This window comes from Salvelinus namaycush, chromosome 37 (genome assembly GCF_016432855.1).
Source record: "Salvelinus namaycush isolate Seneca chromosome 37, SaNama_1.0, whole genome shotgun sequence".
NCBI lineage: Eukaryota > Metazoa > Chordata > Actinopteri > Salmoniformes > Salmonidae > Salvelinus > Salvelinus namaycush.
In genome coordinates, this window is record NC_052343.1 from 929,602 (window position 1) to 943,334 (window position 13,733).

Genomic DNA, 13,733 nt, shown 5'->3' on the forward strand with positions numbered 1-13,733 from the left:
AAACAATGTTTTCTATATAAAATCTACCCCTACTCTTCTGCTTTTCAAGCAAGAAGTCGGATTTCAAATCGGGGCTACCAATCTGTAACTAGAGCTATTTTTGTAACCCTTCGCCTGTTTTTCTGGCTTCGGTAAAAAATGTCAGAAGTTAGCAGATTCATTAAATTCAAAACAACTATCATTTTGACCACTAAACCAAAGAGTTTGACAAAAATATATTGGATTAAAACTTCCCTCTACTTCTCTGCTTGTCAAATGCGGAGAAGGTTTATTCAGTATGGAACTTACGTTACAGCAGTTTTACTAAATGCACTACCATGTGTTTTTTAAACTTTCACAAACAACTGCCGTTTTGACCCCTTTCCCAACATTTTACAGAAAACAATGTTTTCTATATAAAATCTACCCCTACTCTTCTGCTTTTCAAGCAAGAAGTCGGATTTCAAATCGGGGCTACCAATCTGTAACTAGAGCTATTTTTGTAACCCTTCGCCTGTTTTTCTGGCTTCGGTAAAAAATGTCAGAAGTTAGCAGATTCATTAAATTCAAAACAACTATCATTTTGACCACTAAACCAAAGAGTTTGACAAAAATATATTGGATTAAAACTTCCCTCTACTTCTCTGCTTGTCAAATGCGGAGAAGGTTTATTCAGTATGGAACTTACGTTACAGCAGTTTTACTAAATGCACTACCATGTGTTTTTTAAACTTTCACAAACAACTGCCGTTTTGACCCCTTTCCCAACATTTTACAGAAAACAATGTTTTCTATATAAAATCTACCCCTACTCTTCTGCTTTTCAAGCAAGAAGTCGGATTTCAAATCGGGGCTACCAATCTGTAACTAGAGCTATTTTTGTAACCCTTCGCCTGTTTTTCTGGCTTCGGTAAAAAATGTCAGAAGTTAGCAGATTCATTAAATTCAAAACAACTATCATTTTGACCACTAAACCAAAGAGTTTGACAAAAATATATTGGATTAAAACTTCCCTCTACTTCTCTGCTTGTCAAATGCGGAGAAGGTTTATTCAGTATGGAACTTACGTTACAGCAGTTTTACTAAATGCACTACCATGTGTTTTTTAAACTTTCACAAACAACTGCCGTTTTGACCCCTTTCCCAACATTTTACAGAAAACAATGTTTTCTATATAAAATCTACCCCTACTCTTCTGCTTTTCAAGCAAGAAGTCGGATTTCAAATCGGGGCTACCAATCTGTAACTAGAGCTATTTTTGTAACCCTTCGCCTGTTTTTCTGGCTTCGGTAAAAAATGTCAGAAGTTAGCAGATTCATTAAATTCAAAACAACTATCATTTTGACCACTAAACCAAAGAGTTTGACAAAAATATATTGGATTAAAACTTCCCTCTACTTCTCTGCTTGTCAAATGCGGAGAAGGTTTATTCAGTATGGAACTTACGTTACAGCAGTTTTACTAAATGCACTACCATGTGTTTTTTAAACTTTCACAAACAACTGCCGTTTTGACCCCTTTCCCAACATTTTACAGAAAACAATGTTTTCTATATAAAATCTACCCCTACTCTTCTGCTTTTCAAGCAAGAAGTCGGATTTCAAATCGGGGCTACCAATCTGTAACTAGAGCTATTTTTGTAACCCTTCGCCTGTTTTTCTGGCTTCGGTAAAAAATGTCAGAAGTTAGCAGATTCATTAAATTCAAAACAACTATCATTTTGACCACTAAACCAAAGAGTTTGACAAAAATATATTGGATTAAAACTTCCCTCTACTTCTCTGCTTGTCAAATGCGGAGAAGGTTTATTCAGTATGGAACTTACGTTACAGCAGTTTTACTAAATGCACTACCATGTGTTTTTTAAACTTTCACAAACAACTGCCGTTTTGACCCCTTTCCCAACATTTTACAGAAAACAATGTTTTCTATATAAAATCTACCCCTACTCTTCTGCTTTTCAAGCAAGAAGTCGGATTTCAAATCGGGGCTACCAATCTGTAACTAGAGCTATTTTTGTAACCCTTCGCCTGTTTTTCTGGCTTCGGTAAAAAATGTCAGAAGTTAGCAGATTCATTAAATTCAAAACAACTATCATTTTGACCACTAAACCAAAGAGTTTGACAAAAATATATTGGATTAAAACTTCCCTCTACTTCTCTGCTTGTCAAATGCGGAGAAGGTTTATTCAGTATGGAACTTACGTTACAGCAGTTTTACTAAATGCACTACCATGTGTTTTTTAAACTTTCACAAACAACTGCCGTTTTGACCCCTTTCCCAACATTTTACAGAAAACAATGTTTTCTATATAAAATCTACCCCTACTCTTCTGCTTTTCAAGCAAGAAGTCGGATTTCAAATCGGGGCTACCAATCTGTAACTAGAGCTATTTTTGTAACCCTTCGCCTGTTTTTCTGGCTTCGGTAAAAAATGTCAGAAGTTAGCAGATTCATTAAATTCAAAACAACTATCATTTTGACCACTAAACCAAAGAGTTTGACAAAAATATATTGGATTAAAACTTCCCTCTACTTCTCTGCTTGTCAAATGCGGAGAAGGTTTATTCAGTATGGAACTTACGTTACAGCAGTTTTACTAAATGCACTACCATGTGTTTTTTAAACTTTCACAAACAACTGCCGTTTTGACCCCTTTCCCAACATTTTACAGAAAACAATGTTTTCTATATAAAATCTACCCCTACTCTTCTGCTTTTCAAGCAAGAAGTCGGATTTCAAATCGGGGCTACCAATCTGTAACTAGAGCTATTTTTGTAACCCTTCGCCTGTTTTTCTGGCTTCGGTAAAAAATGTCAGAAGTTAGCAGATTCATTAAATTCAAAACAACTATCATTTTGACCACTAAACCAAAGAGTTTGACAAAAATATATTGGATTAAAACTTCCCTCTACTTCTCTGCTTGTCAAATGCGGAGAAGGTTTATTCAGTATGGAACTTACGTTACAGCAGTTTTACTAAATGCACTACCATGTGTTTTTTAAACTTTCACAAACAACTGCCGTTTTGACCCCTTTCCCAACATTTTACAGAAAACAATGTTTTCTATATAAAATCTACCCCTACTCTTCTGCTTTTCAAGCAAAAGTCGGATTTCAAATCGGGGCTACCAATCTGTAACTAGAGCTATTTTTGTAACCCTTCGCCTGTTTTTCTGGCTTCGGTAAAAAATGTCAGAAGTTAGCAGATTCATTAAATTCAAAACAACTATCATTTTGACCACTAAACCAAAGAGTTTGACAAAAATATATTGGATTAAAACTTCCCTCTACTTCTCTGCTTGTCAAATGCGGAGAAGGTTTATTCAGTATGGAACTTACGTTACAGCAGTTTTACTAAATGCACTACCATGTGTTTTTTAAACTTTCACAAACAACTGCCGTTTTGACCCCTTTCCCAACATTTTACAGAAAACAATGTTTTCTATATAAAATCTACCCCTACTCTTCTGCTTTTCAAGCAAGAAGTCGGATTTCAAATCGGGGCTACCAATCTGTAACTAGAGCTATTTTTGTAACCCTTCGCCTGTTTTTCTGGCTTCGGTAAAAAATGTCAGAAGTTAGCAGATTCATTAAATTCAAAACAACTATCATTTTGACCACTAAACCAAAGAGTTTGACAAAAATATATTGGATTAAAACTTCCCTCTACTTCTCTGCTTGTCAAATGCGGAGAAGGTTTATTCAGTATGGAACTTACGTTACAGCAGTTTTACTAAATGCACTACCATGTGTTTTTTAAACTTTCACAAACAACTGCCGTTTTGACCCCTTTCCCAACATTTTACAGAAAACAATGTTTTCTATATAAAATCTACCCCTACTCTTCTGCTTTTCAAGCAAGAAGTCGGATTTCAAATCGGGGCTACCAATCTGTAACTAGAGCTATTTTTGTAACCCTTCGCCTGTTTTTCTGGCTTCGGTAAAAAATGTCAGAAGTTAGCAGATTCATTAAATTCAAAACAACTATCATTTTGACCACTAAACCAAAGAGTTTGACAAAAATATATTGGATTAAAACTTCCCTCTACTTCTCTGCTTGTCAAATGCGGAGAAGGTTTATTCAGTATGGAACTTACGTTACAGCAGTTTTACTAAATGCACTACCATGTGTTTTTTAAACTTTCACAAACAACTGCCGTTTTGACCCCTTTCCCAACATTTTACAGAAAACAATGTTTTCTATATAAAATCTACCCCTACTCTTCTGCTTTTCAAGCAAGAAGTCGGATTTCAAATCGGGGCTACCAATCTGTAACTAGAGCTATTTTTGTAACCCTTCGCCTGTTTTTCTGGCTTCGGTAAAAAATGTCAGAAGTTAGCAGATTCATTAAATTCAAAACAACTATCATTTTGACCACTAAACCAAAGAGTTTGACAAAAATATATTGGATTAAAACTTCCCTCTACTTCTCTGCTTGTCAAATGCGGAGAAGGTTTATTCAGTATGGAACTTACGTTACAGCAGTTTTACTAAATGCACTACCATGTGTTTTTTAAACTTTCACAAACAACTGCCGTTTTGACCCCTTTCCCAACATTTTACAGAAAACAATGTTTTCTATATAAAATCTACCCCTACTCTTCTGCTTTTCAAGCAAAAGTCGGATTTCAAATCGGGGCTACCAATCTGTAACTAGAGCTATTTTTGTAACCCTTCGCCTGTTTTTCTGGCTTCGGTAAAAAATGTCAGAAGTTAGCAGATTCATTAAATTCAAAACAACTATCATTTTGACCACTAAACCAAAGAGTTTGACAAAAATATATTGGATTAAAACTTCCCTCTACTTCTCTGCTTGTCAAATGCGGAGAAGGTTTATTCAGTATGGAACTTACGTTACAGCAGTTTTACTAAATGCACTACCATGTGTTTTTTAAACTTTCACAAACAACTGCCGTTTTGACCCCTTTCCCAACATTTTACAGAAAACAATGTTTTCTATATAAAATCTACCCCTACTCTTCTGCTTTTCAAGCAAGAAGTCGGATTTCAAATCGGGGCTACCAATCTGTAACTAGAGCTATTTTTGTAACCCTTCGCCTGTTTTTCTGGCTTCGGTAAAAAATGTCAGAAGTTAGCAGATTCATTAAATTCAAAACAACGATCATTTTGACCACTAAACCAAAGAGTTTGACAAAAATATATTGGATTAAAACTTCCCTCTACTTCTCTGCTTGTCAAATGCGGAGAAGGTTTATTCAGTATGGAACTTACGTTACAGCAGTTTTACTAAATGCACTACCATGTGTTTTTTAAACTTTCACAAACAACTGCCGTTTTGACCCCTTTCCCAACATTTTACAGAAAACAATGTTTTCTATATAAAATCTACCCCTACTCTTCTGCTTTTCAAGCAAGAAGTCGGATTTCAAATCGGGGCTACCAATCTGTAACTAGAGCTATTTTTGTAACCCTTCGCCTGTTTTTCTGGCTTCGGTAAAAAATGTCAGAAGTTAGCAGATTCATTAAATTCAAAACAACTATCATTTTGACCACTAAACCAAAGAGTTTGACAAAAATATATTGGATTAAAACTTCCCTCTACTTCTCTGCTTGTCAAATGCGGAGAAGGTTTATTCAGTATGGAACTTACGTTACAGCAGTTTTACTAAATGCACTACCATGTGTTTTTTAAACTTTCACAAACAACTGCCGTTTTGACCCCTTTCCCAACATTTTACAGAAAACAATGTTTTCTATATAAAATCTACCCCTACTCTTCTGCTTTTCAAGCAAGAAGTCGGATTTCAAATCGGGGCTACCAATCTGTAACTAGAGCTATTTTTGTAACCCTTCGCCTGTTTTTCTGGCTTCGGTAAAAAATGTCAGAAGTTAGCAGATTCATTAAATTCAAAACAACGATCATTTTGACCACTAAACCAAAGAGTTTGACAAAAATATATTGGATTAAAACTTCCCTCTACTTCTCTGCTTGTCAAATGCGGAGAAGGTTTATTCAGTATGGAACTTACGTTACAGCAGTTTTACTAAATGCACTACCATGTGTTTTTTAAACTTTCACAAACAACTGCCGTTTTGACCCCTTTCCCAACATTTTACAGAAAACAATGTTTTCTATATAAAATCTACCCCTACTCTTCTGCTTTTCAAGCAAGAAGTCGGATTTCAAATCGGGGCTACCAATCTGTAACTAGAGCTATTTTTGTAACCCTTCGCCTGTTTTTCTGGCTTCGGTAAAAAATGTCAGAAGTTAGCAGATTCATTAAATTCAAAACAACTATCATTTTGACCACTAAACCAAAGAGTTTGACAAAAATATATTGGATTAAAACTTCCCTCTACTTCTCTGCTTGTCAAATGCGGAGAAGGTTTATTCAGTATGGAACTTACGTTACAGCAGTTTTACTAAATGCACTACCATGTGTTTTTTAAACTTTCACAAACAACTGCCGTTTTGACCCCTTTCCCAACATTTTACAGAAAACAATGTTTTCTATATAAAATCTACCCCTACTCTTCTGCTTTTCAAGCAAGAAGTCGGATTTCAAATCGGGGCTACCAATCTGTAACTAGAGCTATTTTTGTAACCCTTCGCCTGTTTTTCTGGCTTCGGTAAAAAATGTCAGAAGTTAGCAGATTCATTAAATTCAAAACAACTATCATTTTGACCACTAAACCAAAGAGTTTGACAAAAATATATTGGATTAAAACTTCCCTCTACTTCTCTGCTTGTCAAATGCGGAGAAGGTTTATTCAGTATGGAACTTACGTTACAGCAGTTTTACTAAATGCACTACCATGTGTTTTTTAAACTTTCACAAACAACTGCCGTTTTGACCCCTTTCCCAACATTTTACAGAAAACAATGTTTTCTATATAAAATCTACCCCTACTCTTCTGCTTTTCAAGCAAGAAGTCGGATTTCAAATCGGGGCTACCAATCTGTAACTAGAGCTATTTTTGTAACCCTTCGCCTGTTTTTCTGGCTTCGGTAAAAAATGTCAGAAGTTAGCAGATTCATTAAATTCAAAACAACTATCATTTTGACCACTAAACCAAAGAGTTTGACAAAAATATATTGGATTAAAACTTCCCTCTACTTCTCTGCTTGTCAAATGCGGAGAAGGTTTATTCAGTATGGAACTTACGTTACAGCAGTTTTACTAAATGCACTACCATGTGTTTTTTAAACTTTCACAAACAACTGCCGTTTTGACCCCTTTCCCAACATTTTACAGAAAACAATGTTTTCTATATAAAATCTACCCCTACTCTTCTGCTTTTCAAGCAAGAAGTTGGATTTCAAATCGGGGCTACCAATCTGTAACTAGAGCTATTTTTGTAACCCTTCGCCTGTTTTTCTGGCTTCGGTAAAAAATGTCAGAAGTTAGCAGATTCATTAAATTCAAAACAACTATCATTTTGACCACTAAACCAAAGAGTTTGACAAAAATATATTGGATTAAAACTTCCCTCTACTTCTCTGCTTGTCAAATGCGGAGAAGGTTTATTCAGTATGGAACTTACGTTACAGCAGTTTTACTAAATGCACTACCATGTGTTTTTTAAACTTTCACAAACAACTGCCGTTTTGACCCCTTTCCCAACATTTTACAGAAAACAATGTTTTCTATATAAAATCTACCCCTACTCTTCTGCTTTTCAAGCAAGAAGTCGGATTTCAAATCGGGGCTACCAATCTGTAACTAGAGCTATTTTTGTAACCCTTCGCCTGTTTTTCTGGCTTCGGTAAAAAATGTCAGAAGTTAGCAGATTCATTAAATTCAAAACAACTATCATTTTGACCACTAAACCAAAGAGTTTGACAAAAATATATTGGATTAAAACTTCCCTCTACTTCTCTGCTTGTCAAATGCGGAGAAGGTTTATTCAGTATGGAACTTACGTTACAGCAGTTTAGCAGTGAAAGTTAACATTATGTTTTCGAATAACATCCCCAAGAGGTAAAATATATAGTGAAAACAATAGTGGTCCTAAAACGGAACCTTGAGGAACACCGAAATGTACAGTTGATTTGTCAGAGGACAAACCATTCACAGAGACAAACTGATATCTTTCCGACAGATAAGATCTAAACCAGGCCAGAACTTGTCCGTGTAGACCAATTTGGGTTTCCAGTCTCTCCAAAAGAATGTGGTGATCGATGGTGTCAAAGGCAGCACTAAGGTCTAGTAGCACGAGGACAGATGCAGAGCCTCGGTCTGACGCCATTAAAAGGTCATTTACCACCTTCACAAGTGCAGTCTCAGTGCTATGATGGGGTCTAAAACCAGACTGAAGCATTTCGTATACATTGTTTGTCTTCAGGAAGGCAGTGAGTTGCTGTGCAACAGCTTTTTCTAAAATTTTTGAGAGGAATGGAAGATTCGATATAGGCCGATAGTTTTTTATATTTTCCGGGTCAAGGTTTGGCTTTTTCAAGACAGGCTTTATTACTGCCACTTTTAGTGAGTTTGGTACACATCCGGTGGATAGAGAGCCGTTTATTATGTTCAACATAGGAGGTCCAAGCACATGAAGCAGCTCTTTCAGTAGTTTAGTTGGAATAGGATCCAGTATGCAGCGTGAAGGTTTAGAGGCCATGATTATTTTCATCATTGTGTCAAGAGATATAGTACTAAAACACTTAAGTGTCTCTCCTGATCCCAGGCCCTGGCAGAGCTGTGCAGATCCAGGACAGCTAAGCCCTGGAGGAATACGCAGATTTAAAGAGGAGTCCGTAATTTGCTTTCTAATGATCATGATCTTTTCCTCAAAGAAGTTCATGAATTTATTACTGCTGAAGTGAAAGCCATCCTCTCTTGGGGAATGCTGCTTTTTAGTTAGCTTTGCAACAGTATCAAAAAGAAATTTTGGATTGTTCTTATTTTCCTCAATTAAGTTGGAAAAGTAGGATGATCGAGCAGCAGTGAGGGCTCTTCGATACTGCACGGTACTGTCTTTCCAAGCTAGTCGGAAGACTTCCAGTTTGGTGTGACGCCATTTCCGTTCCAATTTTCTGGAAGCTTGCTTCAGAGCTCGGGTATTTTCTGAATGCCAGGGAGCTAGTTTCTTATGACAAATGTTTTTCGTTTTTAGGGGTGCAACTGCATCTAGGGTATTGCGCAAGGTTAAATTGAGTTCCTCAGTTAGGTGATTAACAGATTTTTGTCCTCTGACGTCCTTGGGTAGGCAGAAGGAGTCTGGAAGGGCATCAAGGAATTTTTGTGTTGTCTGAGAATTTATAGCACGACTTTTGATGCTCCTTGGTTGGGGTCTGAGCAGATTATTTGTTGCGATTGCAAACGTTATAAAATGGTGGTCCGATAGTCCAGGATTATGAGGAAAAACATTAAGATCTACAACATTTATTCCATGGGACAAAACTAGGTCCAGAGTATGACTGTGGCAGTGAGTAGGTCCAGAGACATGTTGGACAAAACCCACTGAGTCGATGATGGCTCCGAAAGCCTTTTGGAGTGGGTCTGTGGACTTTTCCATATGAATATTAAAATCACCAAAAATTAGAATATTATCTGCTATGACTACAAGGTCCGATAGGAATTCAGGGAACTCAGAGAGGAATGCTGTATATGGCCCAGGAGGCCTGTAAACAGTAGCTATAAAAAGTGATTGAGTAGGCTGCATAGATTTCATGACTAGAAGCTCAAAAGACGAAAACGTCTTTTTTTTTTGGTAAATTGAAATTTGCTATCGTAAATGTTAGCAACACCTCCGCCTTTGCGGGATGCACGGGGGATATGGTCACTAGTGTAACCAGGAGGTGAGGCCTCATTTAACAGTAAATTCATCAGGCTTAAGCCATGTTTCAGTCAGGCCAATCACATCAAGATTATGATCAGTGATTAGTTCATTGACTATAACTGCCTTTGAAGTGAGGGATCTAACATTAAGTAACCCTATTTTGAGATGTGAGGTATCACGATCTCTTTCAATAATTGCAGGAATGGAGGAGGTCTTTATCCTAATGAGATTGCTAAGGCGAACACCGCCATGTTTAGTTTTGCCCAACCTAGGTCGAGGCACAGACACAGTCTCAATGGGGATGGCTGAGCTGACTACACTGACTATGCTAGTGGCAGACTCCACTAAGCTGGCAGGTTGGCTAACAGCCTGCTGCCTGGCCTGCACCCTATTTCATTGTGGAGCTAGAGGAGTTAGAGCCCTGTCTATGTTGGTAGATAAGATGAGAGCACCCCTCCAGCTAGGATGGAGTCCGTCACTACTCAGCAGGTCAGGCTTGGTCCTGTTTGTGGGTGAGTCCCAGAAAGAGGGCCAATTATCTACAAATTCTATCTTTTGGGAGGGGCAGAAAACAGTTTTCAACCAGCGATTGAGTTGTGAGACTCTGCTGTAGAGCTCGTCACTCCCCCTAACTGGGAGGGGGCCAGAGACAATTATTCGATGCAGACACATCTTTCTAGCTGATTTACACGCTGAAGCTATGTTGTGCTTGGTGACCTCTGACTGTTTCATCCTAACATCGTTGGTGCCGACGTGGATAACAATATCTCTATACTCTCTACACTCGCCAGTTTTAGCTTTAGCCAGCACCATCTTCAGATTAGCCTTAACGTCGGTAGCCCTGCACCCTGGTAAACAGTGTATGATCGCGGGGTGATTCGTTTTAAGTCTAATACTGCGGGTAATGGAGTCGCCAATGACTAGGGTTTTCAATTTGTCAGAGCTAATGGTGGGAGCCTTCGGCGTCTCAGACCCCGTAACGGGAGGAGTAGAGACAAGAGAAGACTCGGCCTCAGACTCCGACTCGCTACTTAATGGGGAAAACCGGTTGAAAGTTTCTGTCGGCTGAATGAGCGACACCAGTTGAGCATTCCTACAGCATTTCCCTCCAGAAGCCATGAGAAAGTTGTCCGGCTGTGGGGACTGTGCGGGGGGTTTATACTACTATCTGTACTTACTGGTGGCACAGACGCTGTTTCATCCTTTCCTACACTGAAATTACCCTTGCCTAACGATTGCGTCTGAAGCTGGGCTTGCAGCACAGCTATCCTCGCCGTAAGGCGATCGTTCTCCTGTATAATATGAGTACAGCGACTGCAATTAGAAGACATCATGTTAATGTTACTACTTAGCTTCGGCTGTTGAAAGTGCTGACGAACCATGTCCAGATAAAGCGTCCGGAGTGAAAAAGTTGAATGAGGGAAAAAAGTTGTGATGGAAAAACTAAAAATATAAACGGTAATTAAAAAGTAAAAAGAAAAAAAAAACGTAAAGTTGTCAGCTAGCAAAGTAAGGTTGGCAACAAAACGCACAGCAACAAAACGCACAGCAACACGTCTGCAAATTCAAGAGGAAGTGACGACACGAAAATTTGGTCACTGTTTGGTCACTGTTTTACAGCATGTGTTGGTAATGGCTGCTCAGTGAAACGATCTGTCCTGATTTGTCATAGACGCTTGCTAAAAAACTTTAATGAGCAAGCCTTCCTTCATGAACTGGCCTCTGTAAAATGATATAGAATCAGATTGATCCCCTCTGTCGAAGACGCTTGAACCTTCTTTTTGATATTTTCAGCTGTTTTGTTAACAGACACACCCCCATAAAGAAAAAAAGAATTAAAAACAGGTTCAGCCTCTGGTTCAACCGTGATCTTTCAGAGTTACTCGGCGGTGGCTAGAAAGTTGGTGACTTCGACCGCCAAACGCCGCCCGAACAAGGAGAGGGACCGACTTCGGCGGAAGTCGTGACACAATGACTCACTATTACAAACATTAAGGGGTGAGTGCAATTTTTACATATTCCCTTTGTTTCAATGCCACTGTCTTTTTTTGTATTTTAGGTCTCAGTGAGATTCTGTACATCACTCAGGCTTATAAAGGTTTGCTTTAGCACCTGTAAGTAGTTCGAAGGGAACAATGGTGCCATTCAACAGCAAAGAACATATCCAAGTTTCAATCTGTAGGGCATACACCTCTTTTGCATTGTGTAGTTTTGGCTCACACTAAACTATTCCCACAAACAGGCCATCTGATTCATTCACTGCATGTTCAGTATCAATATCTGTGTTTCTGCCTCAATTTATGTCCTCCAGGAAGCACATTTTAGCTAAATGATTTCTGCCTTTGCATTTAGCACAGTTCTTTCAGTAGGCAGGACACTGCTTTGCAACATGTCTATTACCACACTGCCTGCAGTCATGAGGCGTTTGATTCCTGGATTTGGATTCCATGCGCCCTCGTGTCCTTTTTATTTACTACACTCCCAGGCACATTTTCTTGCTCCAATCCCGCAGCGCTCGCTGCACGGTCTCAAAATGTTTGAGTGCATAGCAGAGCTCGCTAGCATGCAATATTTTTACTGCAGCCTCAAGAGTCAGTTCACTGCCCTGAGCAGTATCGCTCTCACCTTCTTGTCCAATATTCCAAAGACAATGTGGTCACTTATCATTAACTCCTTAAGCTACCCAAAATTGCATGTCTGTGCCTTAGCTTCTTAAGGGACTTAAAGACATCAAATGACTCTCCTAGCTTTTGAACACGGTAGCGAAACACGTATATCTTTCAAACGTTTCATTATTTTTAGGTGTGCAGTAATCAGAGTTTCAATAGTGTCCAGAATTTCTCTTATCCTCATTCTCAAAAGTAAATGTGTTGTACACTTACTTATATGGCTTGCGAGCCAGCCACTGTTAGCAACAAACCTACTTTACGTGCTCCTGGTTAATTGGAGGTGCCAATCGCGTTGAAGTACAGAAGAAAGCGTTGTTTGAAACTTTGCCACATTACATCAACATTTCCAGTTGCAGGAAAAACGGCAGCGTTATTCCTTCCATTACATCCTATTATGTGCTCTCACTCCTGTTACCTTTTAATGTTATTTAGAAATAATCCGATTCTGACACGAGGTCATTGAAGTGTAACTTTACTGTGACCTGTCAACTAGGACAACTACCTAACACCTACTTCTTTATTAGCGGTCTTTATGACAGTTCCTGCATATCATTACAACTACTGTTTCCCATTCATCATCTCTATATTTACAACGCACTTCTCGATTCAAACTCGACATCCACTTCCACCATGATGTCCCTCCTAGAATGCAGCTAGTTCCTTCTTTGTCAACAACAAAAACGGTTGTTGATTTGCATGATTATCTGTGGAGCACCAGAGAAGACAAGACAAGTGGACATTGAGAAAAGAGACAATCAATCAAAGCCTACACATGAATAGGCCTGCCCTGAGTGCATTCAAAACTTTCTAAAATGGGGAGTGAGGTGAAACGGAGGAGTCACTGTCAGTCTTTTTGACTTTTGAGTCTCTACCAGACAGTCATGTTAGGATATCTCAGTTGTCCTGTTAGAGCTTCTGTGCAGAATCCACAGCAGTATGTAGGAGGGAGATTCCAAGATGTGGGAAGTGTGCAGGAGGGCATGGGACAGGGTAAGAGATGATGAGGAAGGTGTAGATTCAGTTGTAAGTGAACATTTAAGAACAAAATGCTATGCTTTCCTAAATATATTCACAGATGGTTCTAAGGACCATAAAACAGGGAGGACAGGAGCAGCTTTTAGTGTTCCTGAGTTTAAGGTGGCAGTGACGAGAAGAGCACTGGATCATTTATCTGTTTACACAATGGAGTTGTTGGCCATACTATTGGCTGCAGAGTGGGTGGAGGTGAGGCCAGACAGAGTAGTCATCTGCTCTGACTCCTGTGCAGCACTGATGAGCTTCAATTAATTTATGTCTCAGAGCAGACAGGGTGTATTGTATGAGGGTGTAGCAGTTCTTG